Source organism: Stegodyphus dumicola, chromosome X1 (genome assembly GCF_044657685.1).
Source record: "Stegodyphus dumicola isolate Sdum_Otavi_A_Nest chromosome X1, ASM4465768v1".
Lineage (NCBI taxonomy): Eukaryota > Metazoa > Arthropoda > Arachnida > Araneae > Eresidae > Stegodyphus > Stegodyphus dumicola.
In genome coordinates, this window is record NC_140780.1 from 199,601,130 (window position 1) to 199,613,632 (window position 12,503).

Genomic DNA, 12,503 nt, shown 5'->3' on the forward strand with positions numbered 1-12,503 from the left:
ATTAATTCTCCCATCTTGCCTCCTCTCCGCACACCAGCACAAATAGATTCGGCTGTACAGGATTTCATTAACTGTATCACTCAGGTGTATGTCAATTCGACTAATTACCACTAATCGTCGCAAGCTTCTGAAGTTCCTGATGAAATTTGCGATATCATCAGGTACAGAAACAACCTCAAAATACTAGCAAAAGTCTTGGGAACGAATGGCTAAGAAATAACTTATCTACATTAATAATGAAATTAAGAAACTCTTTACAGTTGACAAGAAAGCTTGCTGGGAACAAAAACTCTCTAATCTGGACTCCAACTATGGTTCCTCCCGTAATTTGTCAGAAGACATAAACATAAACCGATTAGTCAGAAGACATAAACATAAACCGATCCCTGCACAAAAATAATCATATTGCACATTCAGAAACTGAAAAAGTAGAATTTTTCGCCGACCATCTCGAGGATCAGTTTTCACCCAATAGCATTCCAAGCAACCCTCAATTCACTGACGAATTAGATTACACCGTTAAAGCACTGATGAAAGCTGCAACCGCTCGGAACTTCATCAAACTTGCAACTTCCGGAGAAATTACAGAAATTGTGAAGAAACTTAATCATAGAAAAGCCCGTGGACACGACAAACTTACTAACATAATGATTCCGAATTTTCTGATAATCAAATTAGTTAGCCACATCCACTATTGTTACGTGATACAAATTACCCTAGACCAAACTAATTAGGGTATCCATTGCGGATTGCGCATACATTACGCTAAAGTACATATAAATGGAAAATAACAGACATGAACTTTTCTCAAAATCATTATGTTAGTAAGTACTGTCAAGGTAATTTGAAAATGCAAGCAAGGGTTACTAAAATCCAATTAAAGGTATACTGCATTTTAAGCTTTTTTATCTACGAAATTTAATTTTATACAGGCCCTAAAATCGGCAGTCTCACTGTTCCCTTTTTATTTCATGAAAGTGGTATAATTCACTTAATTTTAACAATTTTTTTCAAGGCCAATTTTGCCTATTATTGAAACGAATTTAAGAAAAACCTTTAATAGGTTTCGGAAAACCGTTAATCAAAAAGTTGCTTGTGGAAGGCATATATAAAAACTTTAATTTCACAATTTTTCTTAAAAGGTGTCATTGGTACAAAATCGATATAGCCACTTGCATGGTCAGGAAACTTCTTTATTTTATTCGTTTCTTAAACTCCAGTCATAGTGATCTGTTAAGGGGTATTTAATATGGCAATCCGTTTGAGATATTTTGCACAATTTGTGATATACTTATTTTCATCCGAATAACACTTTACTTTTAAACTGCCTCTACTTTATAAACTTATAAAGTATTTTATGTTAGTTAACCAATTTTTATGACTGAAACCTTTAATATAGCTTCTCCTTTCTGTAGTCCTCATAAATATGAAAAGGTCCACCAGCCCACCATCGGCCGAGCGGTAAAGTCGCTGAACACTGGTAGCTCGGTCCGAGGTTCGAATCCCGCGAACGGGCTGGCTGCATGGGCAATTTTGGGGTTTTCCCCCATGTGTAACGTGTATACGAGCCAGTTTCCCTTAGAAAGTCCTCCACGAAGGCATCCATCCCTTTAGGCAGATAGCCCTCGTGTGCTTTGTCATAACTGAATAATCCAATAATACAATCCATAAAGATGAAAACTACGAGCAGAATATTTAAATCGAGGGTTTTGAATATTTCAGAGATATAGCTTTTGACATCTTCACCTACAATTTACGTTCTGTCGCTCAGTTCTACCAAGGAATAACCCAGCTTGAGCCATTCTGCTAGCCGACGGTAAAAGCGCGCCATTAAACTATTGATCCGGCTTAAATAGGTCAATTTCTATGCTTTCTTGATTACTTTATTTTTGAATTTAAATCAAATTTTACAATTAAATTTTAACTAACTACCTATAAATTAAATACCGTCCAATATTTAATTTAATTAATTTTAATTTAATACTTCAGTTATTATTATTTTAGTTGCCCGCAAGTGGCGGAATTCATTTGCACGCACCAACTGTGTTTTCTGTTCATTTAAAAATTTAATAAAAAAGATTCTTTAGAACCTTCTTAAGACTTTGTCACAATATTTTAGACGAAGCGATAACTCACTTGCCAGTGTAATAGCGTAAGAATGATTTTTATTTAATTTCTACGTTACTAGGACCGTATACACTTTGAAACGCCGAATGCTTAATCTCCAGGTATCAAGCTGTAGCTATGTAAAGGAAGGTTTTGGAACACTGACTGTCAAGAAAGAATGTTCAGCTAAAAGTGTGCATAATAAATAATTAGATTTTATTTTTTATTATTATCAAAAATACAACTGAAGTAGCAATTAAAAAATTTAAACCCGTGATAAAGTGAACATTTCTTAACAGTTTTTCTTGGGCTTTAGGAAATCCTTGGGGACGAAGGAAAAGAAGAAAAACTGCATCAGGGGAATTAAATAAAAATTATGCTTTAGAATGCACAATTTATAGCTTAGAAGCAGCAAAACTAAGAAAACGTTGCATAATTTAAAAAAAAACATTATTGGTTTTCAAATTATATTAAACCGTAACTTTATATTGTGAATAATTGCAAATGGACGGGGAGCATTTACAAGACGAGATATGAGAAGTTCGAGAAGTATCTGAATAATAAATAAAACTGATATCGAGCATTAAAAATTTCTCGTAAAAACATTGGTTCCGCTGAGTGCAAAGTTCCTAAAACTACTTGTTGCTATGCATTTGAAAATATCATATTGATAATGAATAGCTTTTTTCAAAAAGCATTAACTTTTGATAAGCTATACCGATATGTGAAAAATTACTTTTCTACTGTACAAGTTACATTTTTTAACACAAAAGAATAATAATTCAAAGATGGAAATTACAAATCAATATAAAAGAAAACAGCCAACCGTAGTTATATTATTGAAATCTGAGACTTCATAGCTTCCACCAAAAAATAATGCTTAATACCAGTTACTTGGTGAAAACAAACGCAAATGCTTAACCTTTGGATTTAACTTTCACTATTTTTGCGCTTATAAATATTTCTTAAGGACTCGATTCAAAATTTGATAAAGTACGTCATTGAAACTCTTGTCACTCAATCTGATATTGGATAGGTAATGGTTTATTTGCTTCTTTCCACAGCTCTCTTTAAGCTCAGCTAGTCAAAATGAGTCACTGACAAGCTTGCAAAACAGATATTCTAATTCTGAAATATAGTTTCGTGTATTAAGCTGACGTGGTTACCACCTCGAAATAGAACACTCTACACGCAACTTAAATACCTCAAATTCTCATTTCATATCGGGGTTAAATGATAGTGACCATACATTTTCTAAGCATTTTATCTTCATAATCAAACAGAAGGATTATAGAACTTAGCATAGCATTATATTCAGAAAAACTTGGCTAAACACACAAAGCATGATTCATTTATCTAAGGCCGAATAGGTCTTCAAATGGTTATTTAAATGACAACGGTTAACACAGAATATTCTAAATTTAATCAAGAAATATAAATGTAATATTTAAGAGAACATGGCAATCCAACAAAGATTACCTTGCAATAAGAAATAATTATCGAGTAGATAAAGTATTACAGTAAAGATCCTCACACAGTCGAGGTAGTGGGCCATAATGAGGCCCTTGCACTTTTTCGCTTCTTCTTAGAGGTAACCAACATTTCTTGAAAGCACTTATGTCATTGCATCTTCTTTCTTATCGTCTTCAAGGTTCATCCATTTTTTAAGAAAGACGTAAAAGTGACGTAGAAATAGTGACGTGAAAATTTTACTCCAGATTGATTAGTAGTTGCAGCACTTAGGAGCATAATCCAAAATGTCTAGATAACAACTGTACAGTAACACCTCTTTCGAATTATGTAACTAATGTGTTTCATAAATCTTTACGAAACTTTATTTTTACGTAAGTCAAATCCATCAATTCCTTAAGCGTTACTTCTTAAGAAACTGCAATATTTTATGTAATATACATATGGCAATTTAATTAAAAATTAAGCCAAAAACACAGCAAATTCAAATATCTTAAAAACTAAATAATCCTCTGGTAAACTTTAAATTAAAAACTAAAAGCAAGATCGAAACGAGAGGAATTCTAAAAACAGTAGATAAGTAAAATCCGAGCAAAATCGAAACTCGAATAAATAATCATTTTAAAAACTCGAAAAATGGCAATAAACAAAAACATTTGTTATTTCAAAAATTTAAAAAAAAAACTGATAGATTCTACATTTCTCGAGCATCTTCATCAGGGGTCGGTGTATCGAAAAATGTAAAAGAAAATTAGCCTCTTTCTGAGTTAAATGATGTACAATTGGGGATATTTATCCATATTTAGAAAAAAAATAATAAAAAACATTTTTAATATTCAAAATTTTATTAAATGTTTAAATTTAAAATTAAAATTTTTAACTTTTTAAATTTGCACATTTTAAATTTTTTAACATTTTTAGATACATATATATAATTTTTAATTTTAAGGATTTAAAATTTAAAGGAATTTTTTTTATTTCTGAAGTTTTTAAGTGATTATTTACTTCAATTTCGTTTTTGCTTTGATTTAGTTGATCTGTCTTTTTGGGATTTCTCTCTTTTTGATTTTGTTTCAAATGCAAATTTACCGCAGAATTACGTAAATTTTAAGGTATTTTCACTTGTGGCAATTGTGCAGCAATAAATGGGGGGGGGGGGCTATGTTCCACATGTTTTTATACTAGTTTCTTTTGTTCCTATTTTAACATAACTGAATACGGTATTTAAATTTGCTTTTTTTTTTTAATTTTAAATTATTACCACTGAATTCTGATAACTTTAAGCGGACAATTTAGCAAGTTTATTTAAAATTTCCTGTTTCTGTTTTTATTTAAATAAGACGACAATATACATTTATGTATATATATGTATAAGCAAGAAAGAGATAAAGCTTACAGAAATAATATCCTTCTGTAGGGGCAAAGTTACAAACAGGAAAGCTCAGAATAATGCATATGCCAAAATCTTTTAAACCAAAACTGACATAAAAATAGATTAATGCAAAATGAATCAAAATTCATACAACATTAAATTGTAATTGAAAATTCTTTGGTCTTTGTACTTTAAAGGTACTTTTATTTCAATAAATTTAAAATAAGCACACAAACAGCTGTTTCTTCGTAATATATTAATACACCAAATTAGTAAAATTTCTCTCCTGTTTCTTTCATTTTTTAAAGTTGATAACGAAGGCTTTAAAATTTTCTTCTCTCAAATAAATTAAAAAATTCTTATATATTTTAAGTTTATATAAGACAAGATGACGAGGGAGATAGAAGGTAATTTAGTTGAAAGAAAAGATATTTATACTTATTACTTTTTGAAAAAATCTGATGTGTATACCACATGAGTTCCTTGCACGGAATATTAAATTATACGCATTTTTTCTTGCATTTCATTTAAACTTATTGGATTGAATTAAATCTACTTCGTCGATAGCGCATAAACCACAATAGAATAAATGCACTCTTTAAAAGTCACTATATTTGTTTACCATAGCGACACTCTGGCGCTAGGTTCACTTAACAGCGTTACATTTCGTCCATATTATAACTCAGAATGCATATAAATTTATATCATTTGAAGAATTATCTAATCGTTGCCACATTTTCTATTCAAATACTATAATAAATCTAAAACGATGTATAAAAGAAATTAAGCAAACAAAACAAAAAAGAAACAGTTTTTCACGGACGATTCAGTATTTCTCATTCAATTAATTCAGTTCTCACTTCCCGACAAGGCAAAAATACATTAAAAACTCAAAATATCTATATTAAAAATTACGAAGTAAATATAAAACACTTATTTCCTCGAATAAATTTCCAGAATGGATTAAGCATGATTTAATTCGCAATAAAAAAAGAAGGCGTTATCTTTGTTGTTGCGAAGCTTAGTTTCTTTAGATTGGCAACAAATTGGCTATATGGCCAAGTTTGAAATGTAAACAAACATGTCCGCGATCACAAAATTCATTAGGCTTAGCTGTACTTAAACAACTTTAAAATTGTTGATAATTCTAAAAATATTGCATGCAGATTTACTAAAGGCATGAAAACCTTAACCGGAAGATAAAAACAATATCATTCAATCATTTTTAAAGTAAAAAAACTCACAATTTACAAAAATATAAGAATAAAGAAACTGAGCTCACTGAGCCGAGTAACAAAGTGGATATATATATATATATATATATATATATATATACTTTTGGTGAGGCCGATTGCAAAGAAAATACGAGGTGCACATCTACATGTTATAGCAGTCCTACATACAAAATTTCAACGTTCTGAGGCTACTCGGTTTTGAGTTATGGGAGATACGTACGTACGCACAGACGCCACGGAAAATTCTCTTCAGAAATCATTTTAAATCAGTTTTATAACTTTTTTTTGGGGGGGAAAGAGTCCTTTATTCTGTCCTTACTTGCGGATGTCACGCAAAAACATCATTAAATTGCATTTTCTAGCAGTCAAAATCGATATTTTCGTTGAAATATGATACCCGAAATTTTTCGCGATGACAATACTTCCTTTTTACTTCGTACAAGGAAGTAAAAAGGCTTAAATTTGCGACTAAGCATTTGTTAGTTATTGGCATTACGTCCGTAGCCAAAATTCGCTTATGGTGTTAGAGAAAGGTGGTTACATGCTTTATTTACTGAAATATTACTCCTAGATATGTGCTTCTCCTTATAAAACCATTTTACAATTTTTGAAGTCAGGAAACGTGAGAAGTCAATTATGCTTTCTCAGGAACTCGAATCACTGATTCTCCAATTATTAATTTGACGTGCTGCCACTTATACCACCACATAACGCATGGGAGAATTCGATAATTGCTTATATTCTCCGCAATTAAAAGGCAGCTAGGAACGGGTACGGATGCAATCGACAAAACCCAGGTGATAACGAATACATAGGTTAAATTGAAATTTTTGAATTATATTTCCAACATAATATCTTTATCCCGTTCTTTTCAAAATCATATATGAAATTTATCTATGTAGTAATTTAAAATTTATAAAAAAGGAAATTAATCCGTGTCGGAAATTTGCATTCCCTTTACGCCAGTGCAGTATTGGAAACGGGTTGCAATAAACGAATGTTTAACCGCTAGTAAAAGGCCTGGCTACGTGTGGAAGTGGCAGAAGTATACTGGAGCTCAGATATGCGGTAACGGTCATTATATCCTATGTATCATCTGATCGAATCTGTTTTATGGACTCCCAATGCCTACCGATAAAAGGTACATTCATCCACCAGTCTACTCTCTGTGAACCTGTTTACCATGACTCAGTTGCGTCAATTTTGGTCAAGGTGGTTATTACCTGCTCCCTGTAGTACAAGAATTGTACATATGAAGTTTTCCGTTCTCATAATGTTTACACATGATTTATCCATTCTCCATCTTCTTCTGTAGAAGCATCTCGGCACCATTTGTTTTTCCAGAAAAAAATCAGGATTTAACAAAAGTCATTGTAGTTCTTTTTTATTTTCCAATTATAGCATTAGTTTAAGTACTACTTGGCTTTACGATTAAAAACGTGAAATGAAAACAGATTCCAGTTTAGTGCGTTCTGTGACATTATGGCATGGTATCTTTAAAAAAAAAATTAATGAGGTTAAAAAACTAATTCTTTTCAATTTCAAAGATGGTAAATCTGTTAAGGTAATTCTGAAAATTGGAATTGGTCGCTCTACTAGTTTTAACTTTATAATGATATTCAAAGAAGGAAACCAAATCGTAAATAAGAAAAACACTGTCATTAGTCAAAACTTATTTCGCAAGACCAGCGTTTTTTACTTAAAATATTTTAAGAAATCAGTATTTAAGTGCTATAAAACTTTCTTTACATTATTTTCTCATTAAGCAGTTATAGCAACTGGTAGATCAGCCCGACACGACGGTCAATTACCTCATAAAAATATATGAACATTTTAAAGGAGAAATTTAAGACATAACCTTAAAGAAACAGAATTAGAAATAAATTTTGCATTTATTTCACTACATAAATGTTTGCATTTATGTAGTGAAATATACTAAGACTTTACGCATATCGCTTTAAATGTTCACTTGTGACTGCCGCACACTAACAAAGAAGTGATCGAAGGACTTTTCAAATCTCCTTATTTAAATTTAATTAAATATATTTGGAGTGAATTGGAGGGGCGAATGAGGATAGATAACATTTTATCAAAAGCCAAATAAAAGAAGGGATTGAACAAGAGTGCGATAATATTTCTCCAAAGTTACAAAAATGTTAGCTCACTCAATCACTTTAGTTCGGTTTTTAGTTTAGATTTTAGTTCGGGGATGAAAATATATTCATCGGAATATTGTGAGTAAGGTGGGGATGCTTGTTTCTAATCCAAAATCTCTTGTATAGCAACTACCTTGTGGCTTTGCACGTTGTGATACTCAAGGAAACACAAATTGGTTTCAACCAGACCTTATGCAGTGTGTCTTTTCGGACAGTAAAGCCCATATAAACCATCCTTCGCGATTGTGCATAATTTTCATTCAATTTTTATCTAGCATCTTCATGAGATCATCAGTTCAACTGATTAAGGAATGATCTTCCTTGCAATCATTCGTCCCATCATTCCCGACCATCTCGAAATTGACGATGCCGATGGGCAAGACAAAATGCTTGATTGCAACAGGCAATTTCCACCATCTGAGCGGTTACTGAAGGTGTTTTACTAAGCTTTTCACAAAACTTAATTGTCAGTCTTTGTTCCGTATACATGACAAGGATACAAAACTGCTGAAATTAAAAATTGCAGCTCATCCAAATAGATGCTGACTTAACACTTCATTAACATGAAATTAAGTAATATGTGTACCGTACGCTAAATAGTAGCGTTTACCTTGTTACATCGTTATTAGCCTGAAATATTAGTACACACACTGCATATAGCAAATTACATCAAACGGAGAGAGCGCTGAGAATTTTTTCTGAGACTACTCTAAACCTCTATAGGTTTTAAAGAGCCAAAATGAACTTTTTCTAAAAAAACTACCTATTGTTCCAAAAGATTTTATATTCCTGTGGATGCTGTTTTCTTAAGATATAAAGATTATCGGTGGTGGCGATTAACTACTCATACAGTGGCTTCATGCAAAGCTTTTGGGGTCAATTAAATTAAAATATTGAAGTACAGGCGTGGTGTGAATGTTTATTAATAATGTTTGTTATTAATTATAAAGATAATTTGTAAATAATTTAGCAACAAAGCAAAAGTTAAAAAACAATTTATCTTACAGGCTGTTTTGGGAAATGCTACTCGTAAATAATATTTCAGAATAAGAAAATGCCTTATGAGTATAGAAAAAAATTGCTAAAACCTTTTATTAAAAATTTTGTTTAGTAATTTCAAAAACACTTACTGCTTATCAAAATATTCACGGGCCACCAGCGGTCGAGAGATAGAACAAGTTGCTGAACAGTGGTAGTAGTTCAGTCCGAGTTTCGAATCCCGCTAACAGGCTGGCTGCATGGGCGTTTGCATGGTTTCCCCTATGTGTAACGTGTATAGAGTCAATTTTCCTTAGAAAGTCACTTATGAAAACATCTTTACCCTTAGGTAGATAGCCCTAGAATGCTTTGCGGTAATCAAATAAAAACTAAGTCAAAATATTCATCCTAGGAATACGATTTACCTTCTTGTGTTTATCTTTCAGTTTTAGTGTATGAATATAAAAAATACTTTTGATAAATATCAGTTTTTGATATTTATCAATATTTTCCACATTTTTCTTTTTCAATTTATAAAACACACTAAAATAAATCTAAATTTAAATACATGTATATGTATTTTACGAGTTTTGAAAAGGAGGGGTGGGAGAATGATCTTCCAGCAATGGTAAAGCGGTGCATGGGGCAACAAAATGGTTAGGAACACTGGATTAGTAGAGTTTCCCATATGTAAAATGGAATATGTGTCAGCTTACCTTAGAAAATCCTCTCCGAAGGCATCCCTTTACTTAGGCAGAGAGTTCTCATATATCTTGACACTGTAGGTTTCTCTTATTTTTACTAATAGTTATTTTAATTTGTTAGACTTTCTGTTTTTTCTTATTTTCCTCGCCAGTATTTAAATCAGTTAGGGTGAAGGAGAGTGTGTTTAAACTGAAGTAACTAAAAGTTTAGTGAGAATGTGGTTTCGCTATTGAAAGAGCACGTTATTCTACCAGCTGTTTAACTTTGAATCTCGGATTCGCATTCTTGCCTCCGAAATTATTATCTCTCCGCTATAGGTTTCTGACTCAACCTGCTAGGTTAAATTGATTTGTATAGTCTTACACTACTATTTACCTTTCAATTTAGTTGACATTTTATCTTTTAAATTCCTCACCATAAGTAGTTGGTGACTGTAAGCACGTAGGTCCGTGCCGTCTGTAAACTATTGTGTTCAATATAAAAGGGTCTTTTACACTCTTACCATGTTGTATTCATCTTCGAGATCTTTGCTCAAACTCTCAACTTAAATAAATATAGTTACACTGTATATTAGAAAAGAAGACTAAATCCTACACCATAATTACGTAGTTTTTAAACAAATTAAGTACTGTTTTCAATAAAATTATCTTTCTTGTTGCAATAAGAGTTTAAAGCTTAACAAATTTGTTTCAAATATAACAGTGTTCTGTTTTAATATTTGTTCGTAAAGTATTTTAGCCTGGTAGTTAAATTAGATATTTAGTGGTTGCTTTAATACATCATTTATTACCTTGGTGGGTTAGCGAGTAATCATCATAATATAATCATCATCATAATATCTTAGAAAATATTACGATGATTATTATTGTAATTTTTAATTTATATTCTTAGAAATATTGATCATTTTCAGAGGTGAAAAAAACCATGATTATGTTAATGGCTTAATTCAAAAACAAACAAAAAAAAAGATATCAAATATTAAGAAATGCACATATTATTTCTAATTCAGTTCACTAAGCAAATTACGTTTTAACATGAAAGATAAAGTAAATATCATACGCAGTGTTGAATGACAAACAACACCGATTCAGACATTATAAGGTCCTATGCGCTTTCTGCTAACTGCTCGCAATAATCAGCCAAACGTATTGCGGAAAAGCTCCGATATACCAATGACTGGCTTTAGGTCAGTGAAGTTGTAGGGTCCGAGTTACTTATGGGAAGGAATTTCCTATTGGATGAGTGAAAAGTGGTTTAAAAAAAAAGGGAGATATTCGGTGCAGCTTTCGTGGCTAAGAAGCCTCGTACGACACTTGCAGTTAAAAGAAAATTATGAAAACAAATAAAATCTAGAACTCCATCTGGTTTAATCAAGAAAAAAATGAATTATATTTAGCATTTAAATATTAAAAATATTAGGCTATCTCTATTTAAAGAAAGAATGTTTTTGCTGTAGAAAAAAAAAACGTTCTCTATTGGCATTAATAGAATTATACTTGGGTATTTCAAAACTCAAATCTGTCTTGAATAGAATATTCTTATCTAATTGCCAAGCATACAAATTTAATGCAGCTTAAAAATTTCCTGGCCGAATAACCTGTAACACAGTCCAGGATTTTAAAAATTGGATAGTATCTTACATTTAAGTATAGCTTTCCCACTCAGGACAGTCTTCTTGTACCAAATGTTTCTTTTATTTAAAGTCTTTTTTAAATTCTATAATTTAGGCAAAGCAGAAGCAAGGAATATCTAAATTCCTTCCCAGTTTTGATTGATAGCCCCCAAAAAGGCGCGGTATCCCCTCACACCACTCTTTCCCTGCCATCAGTCTACAAAGACACTGAACAGATTAATTTTAGAAGATTTGCTCCAGTACCGGACCTATTAAGTGCCCTGCTCCAGTATCACAAAGCAACAGTCCTAGACAAAGCAGAAGTCCATCAGATCAGATTCACTAAATTGAAATTTAAAGCAATAAGATGTATGCGAATTAATTAACTGCTAATCAATTGTACATTAGTTTTAATACATGGAATGATAACACAACAAAAAGAAAAAAAAATCGGATTGACCAATAGAATTGCATTTGAAGTCATAACCAAGCTTACAAGTGTTATCTATTTCACTTTCCCCTTTACGTGCGCATATTAGTAATCAGAATCCTATTATACAGGTATGATAATTTCCAGTATAAGCACTTTTGGATGAGATTTCCTGGGAATAAAAGTTACCGAACATGCCAGTTTCGTCTTAACTTTTCGTACTCCGTAATGAATAACAGACTGGCTGCTATGGTGTTTCTGCAATTTTGCTTATTGTTGCTTAAGCTATGACAAAGTAAACGCCGAAGAAATCCGATATCATGTTTATATTCAATGAAACTTACACAGCTTAGCAATAGGTAAATTAAAATGCACTTGTTTGCCACTTTTTACATAATAGGGAAAAAAAGGCTATTTTAACTTAAGTATTAATACAGTG

The 12,503-nt window shown here is 31.8% G+C and overlaps 1 protein-coding gene across 3 annotated transcripts in view; it reads right to left on the reverse strand.

Annotated features, from left to right (window-relative positions):
- LOC118193764 (uncharacterized) overlaps positions 1–12,503 on the reverse strand; it is a 74,210-nt gene that overhangs the window by 38,635 nt on the left and 23,072 nt on the right. Inside the window, exon 4 of one of the 3 annotated variants that reach the window (XR_015038608.1) lies at positions 9,470–9,599. The exons of the other annotated variants lie outside the window; for them this stretch is intronic. The gene's annotated coding sequence lies outside the window, so the exon portion shown is untranslated. The remainder of the gene's footprint in view (positions 1–9,469; positions 9,600–12,503) is intronic. 3 annotated transcript variants of the gene reach the window in all.